This window comes from Tinamus guttatus, unplaced genomic scaffold (genome assembly GCF_059628265.1).
Source record: "Tinamus guttatus ecotype Peru unplaced genomic scaffold, ASM5962826v1 Tinamus_guttatus_pri_ptg000043l, whole genome shotgun sequence".
NCBI lineage: Eukaryota > Metazoa > Chordata > Aves > Tinamiformes > Tinamidae > Tinamus > Tinamus guttatus.
This window is the reverse complement of record NW_028288577.1, coordinates 235-15,647: the sequence shown is the minus strand read 5'-3', so window position 1 is coordinate 15,647 and position 15,413 is coordinate 235. Positions and strand designations below refer to the sequence as shown.

At 38.6% G+C, this 15,413-nt stretch overlaps 1 protein-coding gene across 3 annotated transcripts in view; it reads right to left on the bottom strand.

The window, feature by feature from the left end:
• The window catches only part of LYRM9 (LYR motif containing 9), a 29,108-nt gene extending 14,070 nt beyond the window's left edge, over window positions 1-15,038 (bottom strand). Inside the window, exon 1 of one of the 3 annotated variants that reach the window (XM_088535628.1) lies at window positions 15,020-15,038. The gene's annotated coding sequence lies outside the window, so the exon portion shown is untranslated. Of the gene's footprint in view, window positions 1-14,887; window positions 14,995-15,019 lie in introns of those variants that run through there. The other 2 variants (XM_088535615.1, XM_088535620.1) reach the window with 2 other exon arrangements.
• Window positions 15,039-15,413: the final 375 nt, after the last annotated feature.

Below are 15,413 nucleotides of genomic sequence, written 5' to 3'. Positions count from 1 at the left end.
AAAAAAGCATGTGCATATTTTTATATAGCATATATATAGTGTATGTTGCCATACACCCAGCATAACCTGGGACACTAGTATTGGATTGGTACTGGAATTTGATTTGGAGGACTTGTTTTTTCTCCCTCAGTTTCTCCAGAACAATCTCTAATTATACCACTACAAAGACACTATTAAACTCACTTGTCCAAATTCTTGGCTGGAGGAAGTCAACCTACTTCTATGGACTCTTATTGAACTAAGACCACCTGAAAAAAAATGTGCTTCTGTTTTGTGACAGCAGCGGACAACTGTTCGTTTAGCCTCAGTAATTTAGTGTTTTGAGAAGAAAGGCCCACTCTAATGAACAATCTGCACATCAAGGCAGCATATAACAGATCTCAAATAATTAGTCAAAGAGAATATGGTATTTAGATCAATTCCTGCAAATGACTGGCTTAAGACTGAAAGTCAAGTTAGTAGAGATGTTTCATTTAAGTCACTTCAGCAAAAACAAGTCAAGCTAGGGAGCAATCAATCAGTTCGGCTTGGAGATATGAAAGCGGAGAGGGGAAAGATGTTCAGAAAGGAAATGGGGGATGACAAGTCCAGCTATAAGGCTAAGGGAAGTATTGATAATAACATTTTTAGCAAGCACAGAAGAAGCTGGAGGAGCAGAACAAGGTTCAACATATTCTAAAAAAACTTCACACCAACCTCCTAATAAAAGGGTTCTTGCATATGAGAAGCTTTTCCCCGATACCAGCCCACGCCTCCACCCAGAACTCCTTCTTCACATCCTCAACGCTGCTTTTCATTCTGTCGTCATGAACTTGATTTTCCCTTTCATGGGTTTTGCCTGATTGTCTATTTTCAGCCTGTATTCAAGAAAACCCTTTGGTTCCATTTGTAGCCACATCCTGTCTCTGCCTCCCCCTCTTTTTGTTCCTAAATATAAGGCTGATGCAATTTGATGTGACATGACAAAATAACACATTTGCAACAGCAGAAACTCTCTCAACAGCAGTAATTAAAGGGAATAGATGAGACATTGCTGAAATCTGTTTATTTAGCCCCAGGGGAGAGCAAGCTTAAGGAAGACTTAAAGAGAGATGTTCAAGTGTGTGAAGAACATGAAATCCACCCTTGAATATTCTCCTTATTCAATAAGGAAATGATAGCTCAAAAAATTAATCAATTAAGAATATAAAAGGAGATATTTCCTTAGACTCTATATTCTTAAGCAGTGTGTGTGGGAGAAACACTTAACATATTTCCTTGAATTATAAATAGTACCAATACATGCTTGTGCTTACAACACAAGAACTTTGAACTTCGAACTTCAGTTTTAGGCATTCACAAATTGACTGCAATCAGATGGAGATCTCATTGATTACAGGGAAATTGGATGCTTGAAGATATTTAATGTTTTGCATTGAGATGCACCATATCTGATAGGTACTTACCTTCACCTACAGCACAAGCTTTCATTAACTGTCAAACAGGATCTCAGGAGTGGTAGACTAGGGCTCCAAATGCAATGGCTGCAACAGCATTCTTAAATTCTGTAAAAGTCTGATTCTAGCCTACTTCATTCCACAATTTGTTGAAAAACGACTTTGCTGCAAGAATCCACTGCATTTACCTGAAGCAAGACCAAACGCCATCACTTTCCTGCACAGTATTCCATTACGGATGGAATCAATAGAAGGCTGGGGGACAGGATGGGACACAGCAGTCTGTAATAATGATGCCTTGTCATGCACTGATCTTGGAAGGATTTCAAGTACAGTATAGTGAGACAGTAATACACACACCTCACGTCACTTCCACATAGGGCAGCTGTCTGATTATGGGCAGCCAGCGGAAAAAAAAAAGTTTTGATTACAGAGGTAGGGAAACAGCAAGTAATTGTAGAATATTGTCATGGGCCTTATAATAAAATGCCCTAAAATACAGTTTTAGGAGGAACAGATCCTAGGGCTTATGGACTTCGCCCCTGTATAGCCTAATAAATTTAAGGGATTATCTAGAACATTTGCAAGTCTAGATTTATTCTTGCTTTTAGAAAGTCTCTTAAGTTTACTACAGAAGAATTCACATAAAGGTATTGATAGATGTTCTGGAAGCCACAAGATTTAACAGACACAACATGCTTTAAAATGAAACATTCTGTTCTTAAGAGAATCTTATTGTGCTTAATAGAACCTTACTTCTCTTGTTTACATGAGGCTACTCTTCTAAATCCATCTGTGATTGGCACTACCACTCAAAATTTGCAGACCACATTCTGAGCAGGCTCATTTCCATTTCAACAGGGACAGCATGGATGGCTACGGCAGGCCAGAAAAAAAAACATTTTGCATGGTATGCTTCAGTTTTTATGGGTCAGATTAAAGTCATCAAAATGGCAACCCACGTGCAAGTATTTGTCATGGAAATTAAAGCAATATACCATCATAAGCACCATAGCTAGTTATCAAAGAATGAACATGACCTCAGATATCTGAAGAACAGAAATAGCTTCCTTTCCATCAAGAATTTAGCTTTGACAAATCAAAGGTACAGCTCATGAACCAAACAAAAAAAGATATTATGTCTTCATCCCTGAACACCTCTATCAGCAAGGTTCTCCTGGCAGAAAACAGCTTGGCACCCATGTCAAAAATTTTACTTAATAACTTCGCCAGGTGCAGATGTCGGCCCTATAGCTTGTTCCAACTTTGTTCTACAAGCCAGAATATAATTCCTACAGCTTTGGGAAAAATAAATAAATAAAATAAAAGAGCATGGGTGTGAAGAGTTCTCTGCAGGTTTCTACTGGTGCAAAAGTATCAATTATTTAAAGACACTTTTAGAAATATGGGATTTGTCAGTAGCAACGTGTGCAACTACTAAGTACAGATATTAACTATTTGTGTCTAAAGGATCCTAAAGCACTGCTAAAACAAGGTCAGAAGTACAGCATTCTTCCATTTCCAGAGTCCTATCAAAGGCTGCCTCCCTGCAGTAACTTACCAGATATGGTCTAGCCTGCTGACTCCAGGTCCTGCAAGGCGTGTGTATAGACAAGCAGCCTCAAAACCACTAGTTTACAGTATGGAAAGCATCAACTTTGTCCCTGAAAGCAGCCCTAACAAACAATGAAGACATATTTTAAGAGTTCTGCTACATTATTACAGCATTTGAAATTCAAATAACTATTGTGCTAAGTGGCAACACCAGGACCTCCATCCTGTGTCATTGTAATAAAATCCAGCAATACTGTGTGAAGTTTGTCATATCAAAAAAAAAAAAAAAAAATCTTATAGGAGATGACTAAAAGCAAGAAACCAGAACAGCAGATTCAGCTTTAGTAAAAATCTAGCCCTGCATCCACAGAAGGATTCTAGTTTTGCACAAGAACTTAGCACAGAAAGCTACCTTATTATGTTATTATATTATTTTCATCCATCATCTGAATTTTCTTTTCTGAATGGCAGAAAAGGCTTTCAGTATCTATCCTAGATCAGTCCTGTAGAAATCATCTATTATTTAGAACTGTTAATTAACAATTTGTGGATATACCTGCTGCTAGTTACCCTACTAGGACATTTATGATGTCCTTTCAGAAGTATATTGTCCTTTGCTGTTAACGTGTGGCTAATAGCCAGAGAGCAATGCAATTAACTCCTCCATGGGCTGAAATTTATACCAGCAATTACTTCTATAATTCACTTAGCAAAGCATCAGTCATCATTTCCCAGAAAGCTTTCCAAAAATCTATTCAAAATTCACCTAATTTAGCTTTGAGAACATGATAAAACAGTATCCGTTGCTGCATTTCATTGTTTAGGAATAAATACTGCTTAAAGCTTAATTTGAACTTGTACTTTGGAAGCAGGAAAGGGTCTTTGAGAGGAACAGTTAACTCATGCCAAACTCAGGTTCTTTACACAGTATAAAGACGCCCTGGTGTAAATTTGAATTACAGGTTTTCTAGCAGGTATAAATCAGTTTAATAATCTGCAGCTTGCTCTGCTATTTATAACAGCTAAGAGCCTGGCGTCTTCACTTGATCTGGGAATACAAAGCGGAACTGTAACTCAAATCACCAAGTTTCATTGTATACATGTGTCATTAATAACATTTCCAGAAAATCGACCAACAACTTGAATTGCTACAGGCTGAAACAACTCTTGTCTAACATTATTTGCTTTAGAATCTAACTCTTCTCCCCCTGTGTCAAGCTCTTAAGTACCCTTAGAACTATTCAAGAAAACATGGCCTTGCTTTGCACTTGTAACAGCATACATTAATGGCTATTTAGAGATGAGCAAAGACTTTTAATATTGCTGCTTAGTATCTCTCATTTATCATTCCATTTCAAATATCCTTGTCATAGCCTAAATGAATAGAAAAATATTATAAGGATAGTATATACTAAATGGGGTGGTTAGAAAAGAATTGAAGTCATATAATTTGTAAGAAATTCAACAATGTTGTTAATTAGCTAAATAATAATTCCTATTAACTTGCAATACATCACTGTTTTACCTCACAGTTTGATTTCTCACTGTGTATAAGAATAGGGCTACAAACAGAAACAGACATTCATGTTTTCCTTCCACAGTGCCCACCAGTCACTTTAAGAAACATTTTCATAGCAATTTGACAAGAATGCTTCCTCACTTGATTGCACTGAAAGAGTTAATATCCATGACCCAAATATGGAGACCCATTTTAAACTTGCTGAAAATTGCTTTTTAATCCTAGCTCTCGAGGATTTCCTTTGAAACCATCTGCTGTATACACTGGGTCCTCTTTGCCTGTATATATGCAGGATTACTATAATAGTGATTCTTTTGTGTAACTTAATATTTTCTAGCATATTAACAAAATATTAGGTGATTTTTATTTTCTGATTTCAGCCATAGACCATAAAGTGCCCATAAAAGTCAAAGCCAATAAGTTCATGGCAAAAGCAGACATCTGTATTTCTTACATACTGTAGTATTTACACAGAAATTCTAATACATTTAGCCTGATACAACATAGGATTTAAGCAAACACTTAAATGAGTAATTTAAGTAATGTAACTTATGGACACGCTTAAAATTAGGCTCAAGCATTTTTCCTTGATAGGAATGGATTTAAGCACGTGCTTTTCCAACTGGGGTATAGGTTGTATACTAAGAATTAGCATGCACAATAAGCAAAGGCTGGAAGAGGTTTCCAAATATTCTCCTCAAATCCACTGTTCATCCTATTTAATTTCTATGAACTTTCATTGAGGTGGATTTTTCTAGTACAAATACTGAGGGAAAGCAACATTTAAAGTCATATTCATAAGTAAACTGAATTTTAAAATTGGCACATGCAAGTACATTAGCAAACACCCAAATAGAAAATAAAGCAATATATTGCTTCTTACCAGAATATTCACAGCCAGAATGATTGGAATAACAATGTACAGTGAACACTTTCAACATGGAATACACTTAAAATAAATTGTTTGCCTACAAACCTTCTGAGAACAGGAAAAGAGGAAAAGTACTTCCTTAATTTTAAACTCTAAGGCGGTATTAGCATTTCACAAAAGAGCCAAACCAAAACCTGTGACAAAAGCACACTTCAGAGGAACACAGCAGCATATGCACACGGTACTGGCAGCCCTCAGCAAGATCTCGTTCACATTCATAACTTGCCACTAACATATAATAAAGGTGAACAGCAATAAGAAATCCCATATCAAAATATTCCATTCTTAATGGAAGAAAAAAAATCCATATTCTTTGGTAAGTCTTTCCAGCAAAGGAGCAATCAGTGCTAGAAATGATTGATATACAGGAGAGATCTACACATGCAGATGTTGGAAAAATGTGGAGAGGGGAAAAACATGCAAATCATTTTGTTTCAGCAATAACAGATGTTAGAGCATCATCCTGCAGACATGTTACTTTTAATACAAAATGGCTTATGAAGTGACTGAGGGGGTGGGTACAGAATCAATGCCCAATTACGCAGTTATTTCAGCATTTCCATTTTAATGAGGTTCCTGTATCATTTTCTCCTTATAATTTTCCTTCTCTAATAATCACATGAAATTAATTTTGTCTTAAGCAACGGTGAAAAGCGACTCAGCTGTCTAAAACAACTTCTAAAACTGCTGCTAGCAGGTTCTTAAGAATGATGTGTCAAGCTGTCATTCTCATCTGTATAAACCCAGATTATTCACAAGATCTTACGGCCCTGCTTGAGCTTAGGTTAGCACAACTGAGAACAGGTTCAAGTCCTATTACATTTGCTTGGATAGCCAGTGAATAGCACAGTGGTTACAACATTGCTATGGAATGCACAGATATATAAGTTCTGGAGAAATTAAATTGCCTTTTCTTTAGCTAAGGGGTGGACTAACTGAAGCCTGGCCCACAGTCAAGGCGAGGAGAAGCCTGCTAGACTGCAAGTGCAGTTCACATCACCAATAAACACCAACAACTTTCAGTTTCTTAAACCTGATTAACGAATTTGAGAAGCTAGAGAGACACCAGGGATGCAAGGCTGCTAGTGTTGTGGCTGCAGTAAAAAACAACCGATGCACGCTTAGCTTTCACCCCTTCCCCCAGCAAGTCCGGGGCTCCATATGCAGCACAGAAACCAAGCAGAGCATAAAATCACGCACCAATCTAAGCAGCGCAAGGCTGAGCAGAGCGCCAGGCCCGGCAGAAGCTCAGTCTGCGAGGGCTCGGCAGGCACCAGCGGGCAGAGCTCTCAGAGGACTATCCCCATACCCCACTACAGGCCAGAAGTCATCCAGCTCATCAGAAGTAACTGTGCTTCTCAGCAGACACCAGGCAGACGTGAAAAGTGAGGCTGTATAGGTCCTCTCAAGGACCTGATGAGCAGCACAGCACCACAGAGCTTGTCAATATTGAGACAAGCACTGTCTAATCTTGATCAAATACGTCAGCACATAAAGCTGCAACAGGGGCTTCCGAATGGTGGTTGTCATCTCAGATGGGGTTTCTCTTAAGATTGCACCCTCCTCTTTTTAATGTCATAGGCTGCTACTATGCCAACCACAGTCTTATTTACAGAACATTTACATTTCACCTTCCTTTAGGCAGAATTACACTGAATATCATTAAGACCATGAGGGAAAATAAAACTTACTGACAAGCTATAGCATGCCTAGAATTTTGATATCACTACATTTAAGGCACAAAGTGCCATCATAGTGACTTCAGACACACAGATATGTTGATGACCATAAAAAAAAAAGACAAGTTTACACACCAGCTACAAGCTAACTACTGTAATTAGAGTCTCTTATTTTTGGATGACATACCATTCTCTTCAGTGTAAACATTTCTGAGGAAAGCTTAATTAGCTGTGCCATTAGATGGTGCCTCATTAGAGCTTTGAAACCTATAAGAATCAGCACCCCAAAAGGAGCTGTCCAAAACCACCACACAGTACTTGGAGCTCATGCACACATCTGCAAGTTTTTAATAGCTACCATGTAAGAAGCTTATTTAAAAAGAATTCCCCTCAAAATACTCTCTTCACCTCACCATAGCCCTGGATATTTACAAAACAATTTTTACACGTGACTTATCCACCAACACCATGAAAACAAGTGCTATAAATCCATTTGACAGAAGTTTCTAGAGGGGTGCATTGCTGCAGTTGATCCTAATAAGAGACATTCAGGTCCAGGAGGATAGGCTGGATGGATAACACAAAAGCTTTAATTCTCCTAGTAGGCAAGGATAAATAAAAAGAAACTCAATTTAAATGAAGGGTGACAAAGAATCTTGGTTCTTGTCTTGACTTTACTCACATTAACCTTCCTTTGACCCAGAGCAGTGTTCTCATTAGAATAAGAAGTGAAAAGATATAAAACTGCAATTGATTTGCTTATGATTAATCCTACTCACTTTAGTCAATTGCTGTATCCTTTTGAAAAAGGATATGCAAATTCTTCTTGCTTGTTACCTCTTTTTGACTTTCAGAGAAGAGAATTCTTGGGAAGAAAGTTTTTAAAGTGTCTGAGATATCTAAGGAAGAACCTACGACTGTACATTTCCCCCATTAGTATTTTCACACATGCTACCCTGATCCAATACAGATGAAACTGCCTGAGAGAATTAACATAATGGCATTGGTGTTTGAAAAGAAAATGAAGTAAGCAACTGTGTTAAAACAGAAAAAGATCAAGGTTTCTCTCTTTTATAGAAAAGAAAAAAAAAGAAAAAAGGGAAAACAAAACAAACAAACACAGCTGAAGATCCTTGAAGAGTCCAAAACCAAAGAACCCATGGAGGTAAGTTTGAAAGAAGCCATGGCAAACTACATGAAGTGGGAATATGCCTTAACATCTATTTCAAATGAACCTTGGGGACCGAAGCCCCCATTGTCGGAAACAATGTATTTAAGTCTGGAATAAACATTATTTTTTTCCGCATTTATGCTATCTAACATGCACACGCCTTAAGTCACATTAGCTACAACATATCCTCCATGCAAAAAAGCTTCCCAGGTTATTTGTCATTATATGATCTCTGTTTACTCCAGTCCAATTCCAAGTTGGAATTACAATATTGTAGTCCAACACTAGACTGAAATGCTGTCCTGAACCAGGCAATAGGTTTGCTTCCTATTACTTTCAGAAGTCCCAATCCTGGATGCATTTGTGTCTTGACAAAGAAGAAATACAACCAGATTGGCAAGATGACAGGGAATAATCACTACTCTGTAGCTCCATGAAAAATGGCCTATTTAAGCTGCATTCTCAAAACTGCACTGCTGCAATTGACAGGTACACCCCTTGCAGAGATCTCATTTTAAAAATTACTATTTGTTTTTACTCGTTTCCATCATTCACAATTCTTTTTTAATGAATGCATACGATCTATTATGCAACTCGAAGAGCTCTAACACGGCAAGGGTGCAGGGGCTGAGCAATTATACTAGACAACATCACACACAAAAAAAGGCACTAAGAACTAAGAAGCTATCTCAATCTGAAATAAGAAAAAAGAAGTCACAACAGGGCAGACTTTGTTATCATTTTACAGCTTTGGCAAACAAAACAGATTAAACCCCTGGCCCATTAAAATCTCCTACTCAGTATTTCACTGAATGAGCCCTGTAGAGTATAAGGTCAAAATACATCTAGTCTGACAAAGGTTTTTGCACTTGCTTTACATTGGCATAATTGAAAGCAGATCAAGAAATCATGACCACTAGCAATGATGTGCCAACAAGCTGTTTAGCAAGAGGCATAGAAGCAACAGCATACAATCAATTCAGATGAATTCCATTGTTCTGTGTAATAGGTTGTCACCTGAATCAATGGCAGAACAAAAGCTAGGCCTGAGACAATCAGAGTAAGAAGTCAGGCCCTTGAAAGATGGCATTTCCAAAAATACCATCACAGTAGCAGGACTTTTTATTATGATAAAAATCTACAATCTAGAAACTGAACCTTCTTCCCCCTCTCTCAAAAAAAATATAATTGAATAAAAAATGTTGGCAAAACACTAAAACCGGTGATATCATACTCACTGTACCTAGTCCAGAGTCGGGGGGGGGGAAGGCTGTAACCTATCCTTTCCTTCCCACTCCAAAAATATTTAGGTATACTGCTCAGCCATAAATAAGGAATATGTGGTACTGTTTTCAATTCTGCAACTTCTAGGGAAGATAACAAGCTGGGGAGCTATTTTAAGGTCTCATTCACAAAGGTCTCCAATTCAGTCTTCAGAGAGAGATGATTTTCTTGCTGCTTCGAGATCTTTGCTGGCATGACACTTGCTTCAGAGGGAGTTCATTTGCTGCTCCAACATCAAAACAGAGCAAAAACAGCTGCCAGGAAAGGGATGAAAGGAAATGCTGATGACAAAGAGCAGCAGGGTCATTTCTTGTGTAAAGAAATACAGAACAGAGAATTGCACAACTCACTTTCTCCAAAAAGCCACAGGAGAGAAAAGTCTCCCCTCTACCCCCTGCAACCGGTGTTTACCAGTAAGAAGAGAATTAAGACAAAGTAAGAATGAAAAAATAAGAACAGTAAACAAGTAATTCAGTCAAATTCTTTAAACAATTATAAATCTACTGGAAGGACCTGCCCGTTCCCATTTATAGAGTCAAGCTCAGCTTAAGCTGTGGTGAACAAAGGATTCAGTAACTGCTCCAGAAGAGTCAAAAGAAAACACTTTTGGCTAGAAAGCACTGGAGGTTACGCAGTTCAGTGTTTCAGAACTAAGACCTCGGGAAGAGCGCAAGCCCCACCGCCAATCATTATCTTTGTATTTGTATGTGCAACTTACTGCACGTACTTGGGACAAAAATGTCAGCTGCAAAATGACAATCACAAAAATGACACTTTAAGAGCTGCAAACAGGGCTGACAGTTCAGCAAATCAACATAAGTGTTTTTAAATACTGATCTCTAATATCAGGTATGTGCAGTTAGATTTACACCATCTGTCACCTACACCAGTTGTCCCCTACCCCATATCTCATTCTCTGCTCCAAGATTTTATTCAAAAAAGTAACATTCCATCTTTTTACCAATTCTCCAGGTAGCAGAGTTTCCTCACAGCTGCTTTAGAGAACAAAATGAGAGTCATCATGGTTCACATGTGTTTATTAACACTAACAAGCTAATTCTAGGTCATGCACTTATTTTAACTACTTGATTTTTTCCCCACTTTTTAAAAAAATACTGCCCACCTTCCCACTGATAAATTGCCCAGGGATATGTCCCTCATTCAACAATACAAGTAGAACCTTATTCTCTTAGATGAAGGTATACTGGTATCCTCACAATCTTTTCATTCATAATCAAAATCACAAAAAACATAACACACTGTGCCCAGCACCCCCACTTCTTACTGCATTTTATTGATTTGTTTCCAGCTTTGTAGAGAGAGAGAGAGAAAATAAGAAGGCTTTCAAGATGAAAACACTGTAAAGTTATTGTTCTCAAAGAAAAGAAAATACATATCAACACAAATTTTAATCCTGTGGATACTTTGTGTATATTACTCTTGTATGTTAAGACCACAATTTAATTAGAATATATCTGACTAACCAAAACCTCTCAAATTAAAATGCTGTGTTTATGATATTTTAATGGATTCAGTAGGATTTATGAATAAATTACCAGGGTGTTACAGAATACTGAGGAATGCATCTGCAGAGTTGTGTAGTGAGGTATGTGTGGGCTTGTCAAACACCCACAAGCTAAATTATCAATAGCGCTGCTCAAAGTATCCCCCTTTTAGGGATCACAAGGAAAAAAAATCTATACAAGCATTTTATTATGCTTTGTTCCATTTAAGGTTACTTTTGCATTAACAGGTCACAAGAAAAACACATGTATAAGTGCTGAAAGATATTTATGCACAATATTCAGCCATAAAATCAAAAAGACTTAAACCTAATATTTAAATTCTTGCTCTCACAGTAGTACTTATGGTACAAGAGAAAAGTTTATGCCTGGAACTTAAGTGTAATATTTTACATAGTGCACTAAGATACCCTCTTTGGTAAAGAATTTGTAAGGCTAAGAAAGCACCACTGAAGAGTATCAAAGAAATAGAACAGGCTGATTACACATTGCCTTCCATCACTTACTCTTGTGCAGAGTGCTGTCAAAAAGATTATACCTCTGCAATGCAAGTGGCAAGTTCAAAGCTGAATAAGCTCCCCCAAGAGTCAGGAAAAAAGACTAAACTTGATATAGATTTTCTACTTGATAGTAGATTTTCATAAAGGGACAAGGCTGTGCCCTGTATTACTAGTGTGCAATAGTTACTTTTAAATGGAGTTTTTAAATGGGTTTAGCTAAGAGCATCTGACAAATCTAGACATACTAGTGTTCAGTAGTATTCAGACAGCAGATTTGCTATGGCTTTACAGCACTCTTGCTGTGAATAAAATAGTAAGAGACAGATGCATGTCCCCATGAATAACTGCCTTCACCAGTAAGAGATTAGAATTGATCTGTCATGTTTCATCAGCAGTAGTCACCAATCACATATCTCCATGCATCACTGGGGATGACAAATTAGATGCAATCAAACTGGGCTTTGGCAGGATCTGAAGCAGTGTTTCTACTTGTCCAGTTCAAATTACTATGGTTAGATTTTTGCCAGCTTACTCACCAAGCAGCTCAGGCTCAATTGGACTACTCACAAAGCGATCTTGCTCAAAGTTATATAAGCTGCTCCGTAATGAGCTCCGCTCAGAAGGCTTGTGCTTCTTATACTGAGCATTAAACAAAAACGAAGTACCGACTTAGAACAGTAAGTTGTTTTAACAGGACTGATTCACACAGCTAAAATATAACACTAATTTCAAGCAACTGTACTGAGGAAACAAGAAATCTATTATTACAAGCACTTTGTTTTTGTCTGCAAATATATATTTTTTTGTGCATGAAATAGCATGGATCATGCTTCCTTTACCTTTCATGGTATGAAGTGCCAAAAAGCAGCTGAACTGACAAAGTTAAGCGTCACAGAATGACACAGACCAAGGACACCAATTAGAGGGTTTATAAATCCTATGCAGAAGGAAGATACACTTGGTAGGGTGGGTCTTTCAACACTGGCATCTGACATGCCTCCATATGGAGGCACAAGATAAGCGTATCCCTTCAGCTGCCATCTCAGTCTTTCACCTTGCTGAAGAGAGCTGGCTCAACCTCAAAGAGCAAATAAAAGATAACTAAGGTTGTACAAGGTACTACCAAACTTGACTTTTCGTCAAATAAAAGCAGAACATAAAAACCAAAAATGTGGGTCCCAGTTTTCTCTTCCAGTTTACACGTACGGAAATTGGAAAGCAGGACTTGTAGTAATGCAGCTAGCAGAAGAAACAGTAGAAGTGCCAGGACAGTAATCTTGTTCTCCTTTCTTCTTCTTTTACTGCTGAAAGTTGACCTACAGCTCAGGCAAAACTGGCATGTAGCTGCACTGCAATACAATGGCTTAGTGCTCTCTAACAAAAATGCTAATAGCCCTTTTAGAGCATTGCTAAGACAAGATATTTATGTATAATTAAAAAGGTCACCAAGGATCTGATTCACTAGAACTGATTAAAAAAAAAAAAAGTCTTATGACAAAGCAACAGGAAGTCAGTCATTTTAGGCATATAAACAGGTGGTGGGGAGGAGGACAAGCTTTATGCTGATATAGCTTAGCAACTAACCCCACTCACCAAGCAGCTAGCCTAGCATTGTCCCAGACCACTTGGTGGAAACATATAAATAAGTACCCAAACTGAGGGCTGAGCTGGTAGAACTGGTTACCCTTTTCTGATCTCCTTTGCAAGGGACATACACTTAAATATAGTCCAGCGACAATAATCACTTCTTTACTTTTCCTTCCCACCACAACACCCGAGGACTATTGACTTTCAGCAAACCTACTAGAAGAAACTCACCACTGCTATAAATTCACTGAGTAAACAAAAGTGATCCAACTAACTTAAGGTGCCTAACAAAAAAAAAAAAAAACACAGACTCTTTAGACTTGAATAATTCCACTGAAACATTCATCTGCAAACATATTCAGAGTTTAAATAACCACACAAAAATGCTTATTAAGCACTTGCAAGATCTTTTCAAGCAGTAAAACTCAGCAATAACATAGCAGAAAAGTCTATATGGGAAATGTGTGGGAGAGTCCTCCAGTTGTCTTTCTATATCCAGGCCCAATCAATCTACCCTGCATCCATAACCTGTTCTTGTTCCATACTTACCCCTTCCATGGTCTGAGGCGAAACAGGGACATGAAAGCATCTTTGGTGCACACTCAAATTCACATTAACAGTGTTAATATTAAATCCACATTAACAATGTTAATAAAGCCTTTAGTGGATATTTAGAAATGCCAGATTAAGTGTTTGGTCCCTCATTACAAAAGGTAATACAATAAAATGGCTTTAAAACCAAATCTCTTTTTTTTTTTTTTTAAATGAAACTGTGACATCACACCATAATTCCAGTCTGGTGTATTAGCAAATTTCAACAGATATAATTTTAACGAGAATTCTTGCCTTATTTCCAGCTACATTCTTTAAGGACAGACAAAGTATCCAAAACCCATTCTTGAAGTTTTCATGTAAAGCATTTGATCTTTTAGGAACTGCAATGGGCTTTCCTATTGAGCTGCTCCTTCATACTTTTTAAAAAGAAATCCAATTATTGTGTTGTCTTTTGAAAGAGACATGCAGGAGAGGCAGGTGGTGAGCTGATAGAGCATCACCAGGAACCTCTGAGCTGCAGCTCAGCAGATCTGCACCACTGCAGTTCTGAAGATCCTTTGCTCCGTTCAGTCACCCTCAGGAGGAGGGTACAGCATCAGCCTACAACAGTGACACATGTAAATTCATTATCAGCCATTTGTCCTTGAATCCACTCATACCATTTAATTATTAATTAATTAAATAAATTAATAAAAATGAATAACTACTTTTTTTTTTTTAAATTCCACTATCATAATGGGTAAGGCTCTGATGACCACTTTCGGTGAAGACACTCATCGGATATAATTAATATTCACAAACTGCAAAGCATTAAAACAGTCACAATTTTATTATTATCCCCCTTTCAAAAGAGTACTTCTGTGTTCGAGAACCACACCACATTTCCCAAGCATGCAGATTAATGGAGTAAGCGAAGCAACACACTCAACACCTAAAAGAAATGAATGTGTTGTATTCCAGGGTTACCTGCAATTGAGGGTATTAATGAGTTTGGTGCAGTATGCCTCCAGGGGAGGAAAAAAAAAAAACCCACTTGATTGGAATTGACTACAGTATAGTCCTATTACATATCCGAAGTGCTCTAAACACTTATTTTTTGAGTAAAGGGTAGAGGAGAGCTATTTTTAAAGCATGACACTATTTCCTACCTGCTTCACAAGCCTACCTCAGAGCTCAGGCCCTCACTGCCAGTGCCCTGCAGCCTCCCCAGCCTTGCTTCCTTCGAGCCAGTTCCACTTTCTGTTTTTATAAAATGAAGAAAAAAAAATGAGGAACAGAACCTCTTTTTAAGGAACATTTGCGATCCTGTTAACCGACTCGGGCAGATTTCTTTGGTAAAAAGATGCCGGTGCGTAACCACCTCCCTCTGTGGTACGGGACTGCAGCACAACCATCTGCCTCATGCCCTTGCGCTCCCCTAGCCCTGCTCGGCCTCGGGCAGGCCCACGGCGGGGCCAGCGCGGCTCCTAGGGCCTCGCCATCGCCTGCCTCAGGGGCAGCCGCTCACCCCAGGCACGCTCGGAGGCGCCGCGCGCCTCAGGGCTTCAGCTCCCGCCGCGCCTCCCGCTCCCGCCGCACCCACAATGACCCCTCGTTCCCGCCGCCTCCTGTCCTCTCCTCACCTTGCCCCGCCCCGCCCGGGAACGCCATTGGCCCCGCCTCCCGCTCATCACC